We start from the raw sequence: 12,608 nt of genomic DNA, 5'->3' as shown, positions 1-12,608 counted from the left end.
TTGACGACAACTGTATAGCGAGTCACATGTACAAACAAAAGGTTAAATTTAACAAACCGATTTACATAGGATTTTCAGTTCTCGACCTCTCAAAATTGCTAATGTACGAGTTTTATTACAACAAATTAAAGAAGTTTGATCCAGATTTGAATCTGTGTTACATGGATACAGACAGTTATTTTCTAGAATTGAAACGAGATCCTTTTAAAATTATTAAAGAAAATATAGATGACTTTGATACAAGTGATTATCCAAAAGATCATGAATGTTTCACTACTAAAAATAAGAAGGTAATAGGGAAATTCAAAGATGAGTTAAATAGCGAAGTTTTAGAAGAATTTTGTGGTTTAAGGTCTAAGATGTACTCGTACAAATATCTAGATAAAAACCCAGTTAGGTGTAAAGGAATTAAGAGAAGCGTTGTAAATAAAACAATAAATATCGAAAACTTGAAGAGATGTTTGTTCGAAGATAAAGAAGAATTTAGGGAGATGACAGTCATCAAAAGTTATAAACATGAGTTGTACACAGTTACCATAAACAAGCTGGCATTGAACGCTAAAGATGATAAGAGAAATCGTTCTAGAAAATAAGATCGATACAGTACCGTATGGCTATAAAAATGAAGCGAAAGATGATAAGAGAAATGTCCTAGAAAATAAGATTGATACAGTACAGAATGACTATGAAGTGAAATCTAATATATTAGATGAGTTAAATAAACTTGGAAACTTTGACATGTAAATGGAAGATGATTTGATTCACTGCCACAAATGCAAGAAAAAAACGAAAAGTATAGATTCAAAAATCGTTCAAACTCAAAACGGATTGTATAGAATTGCTGCAAAATGTTCAAAATGTAAAACAAACAAGAGTAAGTTTATAAAGAATCCAAATCCAAAACCTGTTAAGCAAGAATTGAAGACTAAAGATGAGATAGAGATTGAAGCTCGAGAAATTCATGCACCAGTACGAAAAAAGTTTAGAAAGAGAAAAATTATAACATTAGGAATTGACGATTTATGGGCAGCAGATTTAGTTATAATGTCTAACTATTCGGATCAAAATGATGGATTTAAGTATATGTTAAATGTTATTGATACTTTCTCAAAATATGCTTGGTCAAGAGCTATCAAAAGAAAAAACGGCAAGGATATTTCAAAAGCTTTCGAAGATATAGTAAAAGATGCCATAAGGATCAATCACAAACCTCCAAACCTACTTCATACAGATAAGGGTTTAGAGTTCAAAAATAAAGAATTTAACGAAGTTTTGAGGAAATACAACATTAAGATTTATCATACTGAAAACGAAGAGAAATCAAGTATCGTAGAGAGATATAACAGAACTCAAAATGAGAGAATGAAAGTTCTTTTTGAGGTTAATAAAAACTTTAAATGGATCGATATTCTTCAAAAAATAGTCAAGAATTATAATGATACGGTTCACAGCACAATCAAAATGAAGCCCAAAGACGTAGATAAGGATGCCGAAAAGGAGTTATTAGAGACAGTTTTCGAGTATGTTCCACCTGAAATTCACAACGAAAACTAAATTTAAAGTCAATGATCATGTAAGAATTGTTAGTAAAAAACAAACATTTTCGAACAAATATAAGAACAATTGGTCAAGAGAAATCTTTGTGATTTATCAAATTAATAACACAGATCCTGTAACTTATAGTATAAAAGATTTAAATAATGAAGAAATAACCGGAAAGTTTTATGAATATGAATTGAGAAAGTCAAAGATTTTTTCTATATAAATGGAGGCTCAAAAGAAATGTTCAATGTGCAAAGAAATAAAAGGTTTTTGAAGCTTTTTATAAAGATAAAAAGTAGAAAAGATGGAATTATTTATAATTGTAAAGATTGTTATAGGAAGTATCATAAAGAGCTGTATGATAAAATAGAAAAATTAACTTTGGAAGAGAAAGAATGTCTTAAATGTAAAGAAACTAAAAAAATTTCAGAGTTTAATAGTGATCACTATAGTAGAGATAAGAAAGACTCCTATTGTAAAGATTGTGTAAAGAAGAATCACCATAGATTATATTATGAAGATACTCAATGTGAATGTGGAAGAACTATAAAAATGGTTTAAATAATTATCAAAAACATTTACAAACAAAATATCATAATTCAAGAGTTTAACATTTTCATCGTGTAATAATTTGTTCTATATAAATGGAGTCTCAAAAGAAATGTACAAAGTGTCAAGAAGAGAATAGAAAAGACTGTTATTGTAAGGAATTATACGTTAAAATGGACAAATTAACTTTAGAAGAAAAAAAATTGTTACTTTTGTAAAGAAATTAAAAATATTTCTGAATTTAATAACTGGCAGTATAGTAAAGATAGAAAAGATGCTTTTTGCAAAGATTGTGCTAAAAAAATTTTCAGCGAAAGTTATAAAAACGAAATGCCTTGTGAATATGAAAAAAGAATTCTACAATGGTTACCTAGTTATGCTAAACATTTACAAACAAAATATAATAAATCGAGAGTTTTTAGTAAAATTTAGAAACATTTTCATCGTGTAATTTAGATATTCTATAAATCAGTCGAGATTCTGCCATATTTGTAGTAAAATGATTTCCGTTGTATAAAATATTCAAAGATTCTTTCATTTGGTTGTAGAGATTTATACTATTTGGATCTCCATGTCTTAATAAAATTTCCATTTCTGGGTAATCAATTTCAAGTTCTTTCAATCTTTTCGGTATTTCTCTCTTTTGAGCTCTGATAACGTAATAAGGCCATTCCCACATGTGATTCTTCTTAATTAACACAAAAACATGGTGTTTTTTCTTATCAAAATCTTTACAAACAAGATCTGGTTTCATTAAGTCAATTTTTACACTTTGTTTTGCAATTATTTCCGTTTTGATTTCATCTTTAATTTGCAAGTGCTTAACTTTGTCCTCTAAATATTTAATCTTGTTTTCAAGTTTGTACACACCAAATTTACGAATGCTTGGTAAAACATCTCTCGTAACCCATTGTTGAAAGCTTTTTGCTTCTATTTTATGAGATCTTAAAATTAACGAATAAAGTCCTGATTCATTAATGAAAATAGTATCTTTGTGAATATTTGCGAGGTGGCCCTCGAGGGCTACCTTATCTTTTAGATAAAAGTATTGAGATTTGTCACCTTCATCGACATTATTTCTAATCGCTTTTTCTGTATTTTTAAATTCCAATATTTCTGCAACATCTTTAGCCTTAAACCAAAATTCATTATTTTCGTCAACAATTGTTAAAATTTCTTTATTATTGAATTTTAGTTGATTATTTCTTAGATCTATGACTGACTCCATTTAGATAGAAAAAATTTAACAAGCAATTTTTATTTTGAGAGACCTGGTTTATTAATAAAAAACAGTACAGGGATGAAGATTGTTAAGGGGCCATTCGAATAGACCCTTGTTTTTTAAGTAAAAAATATTGAATTTTGTCATCATCATCAACGTTTAATATGATTGCTTGTCTAGTGTTTTCATATTCTAATATTTCTGCAACATCTTTAGCCTTAAACCAGATCACATTGTTTTCGTCTACAATCGTTAAGATATTCGTGTTATCGAATGTAAGTTGATTATTTCTTAGATCTATGACTGACTCCATATAGATAGAAAAAAATTTAACAAGCTATTATTTGAGTGTAAAGGTCGAAAATAGTGTCTGGATGTAATTTTTGTAAGAGTCGCGATTCGATACCCTTGAAAATGTATATCTTCTAGTCTTTTCTTGAAAGTTTAAAGGTAGTCTATTCAATAGACCCTCTTGATTCATGTCCGTTGCTTCAACAATCTTAAATATATTGTTGTTTTACTCTCATTATTTAATAAATTTCCCTCAGAGTCTTGTATAGTTAGAACGATTTTTTTAATTCTTTTAATATTTTTTCTAACTGGAATATAATCGATTTCATTCGGTTTTTCACTGATTTTCGATCCATAAGCAACATTTGGGAAAAAAGTGTACAAAATTTCCGATTCTTTGTGAAGATGTTCGGTATGATTTTCAAAACTAGGTTCAACGAGATTGCAGTGCACTTCAATTACATCAAACGGTCTAAATTTTGGCGTTTTATTTCCTAAATATACCTGATTTGGCTCAATAGTTTCTTGAACAAACCCTAACAAATCTACAATAATTGCTGAAAACATTATTCTTACTGGTGATTTTATTTGAATTTTATTAGAGAGATAATTTTTTTGCATTTCAAACTTGTTTTCGTCAAAGTTTAAAGATTTATCTGATTGTTTGAATGTTTTCAGATAATTTTTAAGGGAATTTTTTATTTGATCGAAAGTATAATATCCTTTGTTTAAACCATAGTATTTTGTTATGTTCTTCTCACTAAATCCTATGCAATAAGGAGAACTTTCACTAATATTTATTACAAAATTGTCATAATAAAAAACCGCTTAAACCGATAAAATAATTTGATTCTTCCTCTAAGTGTATAGGATGTTCCAAGTTTAAAACTAATTTAGAGCTTTCTGAAGTCATCTTGAACAGCTTCATTTTCGCAAGCGTTGCTTCAAGATGAAAATCTTCTATTTAAATGGAGAAATTTTTAAAGCAAAAAGATCAGATAAAACTTCAAACGTTTGAAGAAAATAAGAAAGATCAACCAATCAGATTGTTAATTGTTGGTTCAAGTGGATGTGGAAAAACAACTTTATTATTGAATTTTATCTACAATAGGTTGATTCCTTATTCCAATTTGTATGTTTTTAGTAAATCTTTAGAACAAGACGCCTATAAAAAATTACAAGAAAGATTTGAAAATATTGAGAAAAACTTAAACAAAAAAATATCACATTTTTATAATGCTTCTGAGGACATAGTTCCGTTAAGCGAATGTAAACCCAATTCGTTAATCGTTTTTGATGATTGTATTTTGGAAAATCAGGACGTTATTAAGGAATATTTCGTAATGTCTCGTCACAAAAACATATCTTGTATCTATCTTTCCCAATGCTTCTCAAAGGTTGATAAACAAGTTATTAGAAATAATTTGAATATGTTGTGTGTTTTTAAGCAAGATGATCACTATTCGAGAAAGATTTACAACAATTATGTGGGATCTGATATGAGTTTTAACCACTTTAATGAATTATGTGATAAAATTTGGAAGGAAGACTACGGATTTTTAACTATTAATCTAACTTTGAAGCCTAAAAATGGTAAATATTTGAATAAATTTTCCAATATAAACGTGTGATAATCTAGTTGTTTTCATGTTTTTACGTTTCACGTTTACGTTTCGTGTTCTCGTTTTTACGTTCCCGTTCACGTTCCACGTTCACGTTCATGTTTCACGTTCATGTTTCACGTTCATGTTTCACGTTCGTGTTTACGTTTCACGTTCATGTTTCACGTTCGTGTTTCACGTTTCACGTTCCACGTTCACGTTCCACGTTCACGTTCCACGTTTCGTGTTCTCGTTTCGTGTTCACGTTTCCACGTTCCACGTTTACGTTTCAAAATTTTCCTAAATAAATGGCGAACGTAACTTCAGAAGAAGCAAAAAAAAACTTGATCAAATAGAAAAGAAATTAATCAAAGAATTTAAAGAACAGATTCGAATTGATGAAAAAGAACAAGAATTTATTCAAAAAATTAATCAACCTGTAACATCTGCAATAAAAAATGTTGAGGGCAAAATTGAAAATGTTTTAAGCGATAATCAAAATTTAATGAATTTGGTTCCAGTTGTACGACAATTTGCTGATATTTCGATACCAGAATCTGAGTTTGAATTGCCAAAATTACCATCTTCAACACCATTTAGACCTCGAATCATTGAAGACTCTACCATAGTTGAACCAATAAGTCCTGGAACAACGGATATAATAATTGGTGAAATTGGTAAAAAATTTCTTCCTAGAGCAAAGGATGATAAATTTGGTTTGTATTGGGACAGAAAAAAGAAAAGTTTTATGATTGGAAATTTGCCCGTGAATTTTGAGCATAATGATATCATTATTAATGAAAAAACATATGAAGGAACTCAAGGTTTATGGAGATTATTAACAGGCACTGATGTTCCAAAAGACGGTTTATATTCTGAAGAAGACTTGAAAAAGTATACTGAAATTTTATGGAAATCTGATTCAATTTACAAAAATAATGATCCATCAACTAAGAAACCAAAGTCAAGTAAAGGTAAAAAATATCTCAATTTGATTAAACCAATTTGGGAAAAACGAATCGAAGGATCAGGTGTGAGAAAATACAGTGATAATAAGATTGAATACAGATATATCGACGATTTGACAAAACTCGATGGAATTATTAATTATATTTATGCTCAAGAAAAGGCTGGAAACAACAATTTTTTGAACGAAAAGAAAGCGATTAAAGATTTTATTTCGAACAAACTTGATGAAATGATTGAAAAACCTGATGGAATTAAATATTTAAAACGAGTTTTTCCGGCAATAAGTTCATCTATGATTGAGGGTAGTGGACTTTTGAATGATTTTATCAACAATTTACCTTTTGAATTACACGTACCAACTTATCAGTATCTGGGGCCTGGCACAAAACTCGAAAAAAGACTAAAAAGAGGAGATCCTGGTATAAATAAATTAGATCAAGCTGCTATGGAACACGATATTTTTTATGCAAAACATAGAGACACAAATTCCAGACATATCGCAGATAAAGTTTTGCAAGATAAGGCAATGGATAGATTTTTATCAAAAGATGCTAGTTTAGGTGAAAGATTTGTTGCGCTTCCAACAGCTGGAGCAATGTTTTTGAAGAGAAAACTAGGAATGGGAATCGAAGAGAACTTGAAATTTTAACTATATAAATGGAGGTGAACGTAAATTTCAGCAAAAATCAGAAAGAAAAAATAAAATCCGCTTTTAAGAAGAAAATACCCGTTAGTATTCAATTTAAAATAGATCAACTAAAAAATGGCGAAGATAAGATATTTTTAACAAATAGACAATACAATAAACTCGAAAAACATAAGAAAAACGATAAAGGTGTCAGAATAGAATTTTCTTATAATCAGTTGAAAGAACTTAAAAATGGTGGACTTTTGAAAGATTTATTAGATTTTGGAGAAAATATTCCAGTTGTTAAAAATGTTGTTCCTTATGTTCGTAAAGCTGCTCCAATCGTTAAAAAAAAGATGTGATTCCTATTGTTCGAAACATTTTAAATTGGTTAGATAAAGAGTTGGAAGATGTTACAGGATCTGGATTAGATGAAAAAACTTTGAATTACGTGAAATCAAACATTGAAAAAAAAAATTTAAACCTTTAACATTCGGGGAATTGGAAGAAATCTGCAAAAATATTAAACATTTTAGAGGAATCTTCATGAGAGATACATTACCTGAAAAAGTTAAGAAATTTGAATGTGGAATTGTGAATTTAGACTCGATTATGGGAAGTGGAACACATTGGATTTGTTATTATAAAAATGATAAGAATGCATATTATTTTGATTCGTATGGAAGAATTGAGGACAAACCACCTATAGAATTGATTAAATATTTGAAAAAATCAAGCGTTTATTATAACGATTCTCAAATTCAAGACTACAAAGATCCCCCAATTTGTGGTCATTTATGTGTTTTTGTGTTGAATGAACTGAGTAATGGTAAAGATTTTAAAGAAGTTGTTAACAAAATTATTGCTTAATAAATATGGATTCACAAAATATTTTTGACGTATTTGGTACACAAATTATTCAAAATGTAGATAATAGTTTCAATTTTGATAGTTTTGAGAAATGAGTTTGATAACAAGTTAGAAAATTTATTACAAAACCTTCCAGATTCAGATATGTTTGCTGTCTAGATTGAAGATTTTAAAGCAGAATATGATAACAAACTTGCAAATTTCATGAGTTCAAATGAAGTTGCTGATAAAATAAAAACATTGGAAAAAGAAGTTGATGATGGTGTAAAAAAATTATTTACCAATTTAATGTCTCATATCGAAAAAGCTGATGAAATTACTGAAGCAATCAAAGTTGAAAAGAATTATGTTAGTTTAGCTAATAAGAAAAGAATTGTCGGTGTTCGACCTGGTATTGACAAACATGATGTTGTTGTTAAAGAACAAATTTTAAAACCTCTAAAATTATCAGAAAACATCGATATTGTTGATTTACATGATCCGAATGTTAAAAATGCCTTAGATTTTAAAGGAAAAAGAATTAGCGGTGTTAGTAAAGGAATTAATCCATTTGATGTTGTTGTAATGATTCAATTAGAAGATCCTATTAAAATGTTTAATGAACTAAAACAAAATTATGAGAATCATAAACAGCATGTTAAAGATTTTACAACAGAAGTCTATGAAAAACTTGATGAAAGAAGTAAAAGATCAGTAGACGATGTTGGTGAATTACTTGATAAAGTAAATAAACTAGAAGAAAACTTTAATACATATAAAAATGATGTTAATGTATTAGTTGGTGAAGTAATTAACAAAATTCTGGAAGATTTTTATACACATTTCAATGAGGAAGTAAACTTTTTTAAAGATTTTGATACACGTTTCAATGAGAAAATAACACATAATAATGAATTACTTAAAAGTATAGATGATCGATACTCTTTATATATCTCGATAAAGTAAATAAACTAGAAGAAAACTTTAATAAATTTAAAGAAGATGTCGATAAAAACTTTTGAAAACATCGACAACAGATTTAATGGAGTAGGTGGTTACGATGACTAATTTTCCTTATATAAATGGCGCTCATATATTGTGTGAGATGTAAAGAGAAAACTGCCACAAACGATATAAAATACTATGCAAACATTAACGGAGTTAAGAGAATATCTGGAAAATGTGCTGAATGTAACGCAAAAAAGAGCCAATTTATAAAAACTTGATTTTGAAATTTTTTCTTAATAAATAGAGATGGCGGGACATTACAGTGCTTTCGATCTTTTTATAATGCAACACGAAAGAGATTTGAAAAAAGAACATTGGGATGACATTTCTCAAAAATATGAATTATCCGAAGATATGATGAGATTATACGTAAACAAATTGAATTGGTATAACATTGCAAAATATCAAACTTTATCATCAGAGTTCATTCAAGAAAATATACATTATCAATTAAAAGATCATATGTCTGTTCTTTGTCTCTATCAACACTTGAGTATAAAGTTTTTGGATGAAAATAAAGATACAGTTGATTGGAACAATATTATAGATAGCGGTTACTATCCTGTGCAGATTTTATTGAAATATGTGACCGAGATCGCAAAATTTAAGGAAGAGAATCCCGAATATGACGAAGTAGATCATTAAAAATGACTCTAATCTTTTTAATTATTTTACTAAAATTTATATCTTTTCTTATAAAAACGTACATTAGATCGATGAAAAAATGATACATGATGTTTAAATTTTCTCTTATTAAATGGCGGACTACAGAAAATATGCTAGTGATATTGAAAGGGCGGAGTTTAAAAATTTCTATCCAATTAGTAAACAACATTTGAATGAACCGAATAAAAGAACTGAGTTTAATATTGATTTTGGAGATAACTTTTGCTCGTCTAACTTCCAGTTTTATATTTCTGGAACTTTAACAAAACAAGATGGTCAAGCATATCTTGGAACTGATAATGTTAGATTAATCGATAATTTTATACCGTTTTTATTTTCTAAGATTGAAGTAAGAAAACACAATAAATTGATAGAAGAAGTCGAAAACTGTGGCCAATTAAGCACAATTAAAGGAACTATTTCGTATTCAAAAAGTGATGTTATTTCTCAAACTTCTAATGGCTTTGAATCAGATTTTAAATTTGGTGTTTTTGAAGCAGCTGGAAATTTATCTCATTTTGGATTAGGATTTTTTGAAAATGTTACTATTCCGATCTATAAAGGAGGATTTTATCTAAGTTTTATAAGAGCAGAAGACGATGATGTGATTCTGAAGACTGCAACTGGAAATGTTATGCCTGTTGATGGAAAAATAACAATTACAGATTTTTTTATTAGAGTTCCAATGATTGATTATAAAAACCACGAGTAAAATTAGATTGATTGATGAAATTACAAAAAGTCAAAACATTATGTTTAATTTTCTAGATTGGCAATGTATTGAACAAAAAGGTATTTCCGGAACAACTTATTCGTTCGATATCACAAATATTTATAGAAATATCTTCAATCCCAAGTTCGTTATCATCGGTTTTCAAACAGATAGACAGAATAATCAAGAAAAAAATCCTTCAAAGTTTGATAGTTTGGATGTAAAAAATATCAGAGTAAAATTGAACGGTTCTTATTATCCAGATGAATTACAAAATTTAAACATTTCCGGAGGTCTTTTCAGAATCATGTATCAGATGTATCAAGATTTTAAGAAAGTTTACTACAAAAATATGGAAATGTATTACAACCCCAAAGAATTTATAGCAAATAGACCCATTTATGTCATTGATACAACAAAGAGTTTGACAAATATTTCTAGTTCAAAGAACGATATAATTATCAATATGGATTTTCAAAAAGCTGTTACAAACGCGATTTGTTATGTGGTTGTGGTTTCTGAGAAATTTTTAGCCTATGATGTGATTAAGAACGATATTAGAGAAATTCAGTAAAAATCGTCTTATTTTCTGTTGAGCGAATGTTAGCAAATTTCATTATTTCCGTTTATAGATTTTTCATTGAGATTTCTGGATTTTTTCATTAAAACAGCTTATAAATGTAGAAGCAAACATTGAACAGTAAAACAGCTATAGATTCGGTTTAATTTTTCATTCGTGAGTTACAGATTAGTTTATTGTCCTTTAAACAGTATTTTCCGTTGGTTTTCTGTTTACTCCAAAAAGTGCGCTAGAACCCTTACATTCATATCTACTTATATATATATATATATATATATTATATATATATATATATATATATATATATATATATATATACGATATTATTTATGATAATATATAATATCTATATTATATATCAAACATTACTAAGTCTTTGCGCAATATGTGTTTAGTGCAACTCCGCCAAAGTCTGATGGTACAAGCCATATGAGAGTATATCAGTTCAAGATAAACTAATAATATAACGTTTCTGGAACATACTTTTGCAAGGTTACGAAGGGTAAAGTAACACCAGTCATAAACTTTACTAAATATACACACATTTGCTCTAAGTTAAACCTTTGTCCTCTGAACTCTAAGTGATCTTTGTCCACTATAACAACAGGTTACAGGTTGATTTCTTGCTATTGGAGACAAAAAGAAACCACATTTGACTTTGCATTGTATACATTTAAATTTATTCCCTAAAACATGAAAGGAATAATTAAAACTGACGTATACATATAGGTTCAGTTCTATTTATTAATATCATTTTAAAAAGACAGGCTTACTGTCATTACCTTTCTGTAATGATGAACGTATTTGTTGACATACACAAAAATCATTTCGCTATGCCAATGAATACTAGTTCAATGAGATTTGTTATTCTATTAATTCTTACATGATTTTTTAGAACTCATAATGATTTTAAGATTGAGTACTAGTACGTACAAGAAAATTTATCTATTCTTCGACTTAGTTTATACACCTGACGCGATACAGGAATAATTGAAATAGGACAATAATTGCTTGATGAATAGCCGTGGACAAGGATGTAATCATTATAAGATTTAAATGTTATGTTTTGCTAATAAAGTCAGAAATCTTTGCAGATTCATACATTTCATATTATTTATATTATTATTATTATTATTTATATTATATTTATATTATTTAACGAATGTATGTTTCTGTGATGTCTAGCTAGCTTATCTTAATTAGCTCAGCTAAATAATATATTTTTCCACGTGGATTTCCAATGTCGATGGACCGCGATTCCATGCGTAAATGGTCCAAGATGATGGGTTTGCTGATGGAGACTAGGGTTTTGAAAATTTTAATTATGACTTTGTAAATGTCTGTTAGTGACGCTGTTACTCGAGTTGGCTCATACACAGAGAAGATTATACAAAATGAACTCAGAATATCGCGAAACCACCGGGAAAGAAGTTAAACCTGATTGAAACGTCTATATGAAATTCCCTTACTCATAAAAAAATCATAAAAGATATTTAATAATGTTTAGGGTTTTTCTATAAAATATTACTAAAACGATTTGCTGATCGGTAGATACGGATGAGACCTGATTCGGAAGTGACTTCAGTATCGGTAAACTCAAAATCAAAATCTGTTATGTGTTGTTTAAAAATGTTTTCTGTCCAAATTTACTATGCCACCCACTTAAAACACTCTTTTATGAAAAATATTACATTGGTTTTCAATTTTTTTATGGAAACGTCTTTCTAGCACAAAATTCTGTTCCGACAACACAAAAATATCGCATATATAGTTATTCGCACATAAAGTCTACCGAGGAGAGCTTAAGTGCTTCGAAAGATATTAATACGAGGGTCAGTCAAATATAAACAGGACTTTTATTACTATACCCAACGTCCAGGTTGTAGCAGGTAGCCATGTTACAGTAGTGGTAGGGGGCAGCCTGGGGGAGGGGGAAAGCTGCAACAATGCGTTCTCAGTGCTGTTTTGTTTGTCATTGTAGCCATGTCTGA

This window comes from Homalodisca vitripennis, chromosome X (genome assembly GCF_021130785.1).
Source record: "Homalodisca vitripennis isolate AUS2020 chromosome X, UT_GWSS_2.1, whole genome shotgun sequence".
In the NCBI taxonomy this organism is placed as follows: Eukaryota; Metazoa; Arthropoda; class Insecta; order Hemiptera; family Cicadellidae; genus Homalodisca; species Homalodisca vitripennis.
The sequence above is the reverse complement of the archived record's forward strand: the minus strand, read 5'-3'. Positions refer to the sequence as shown.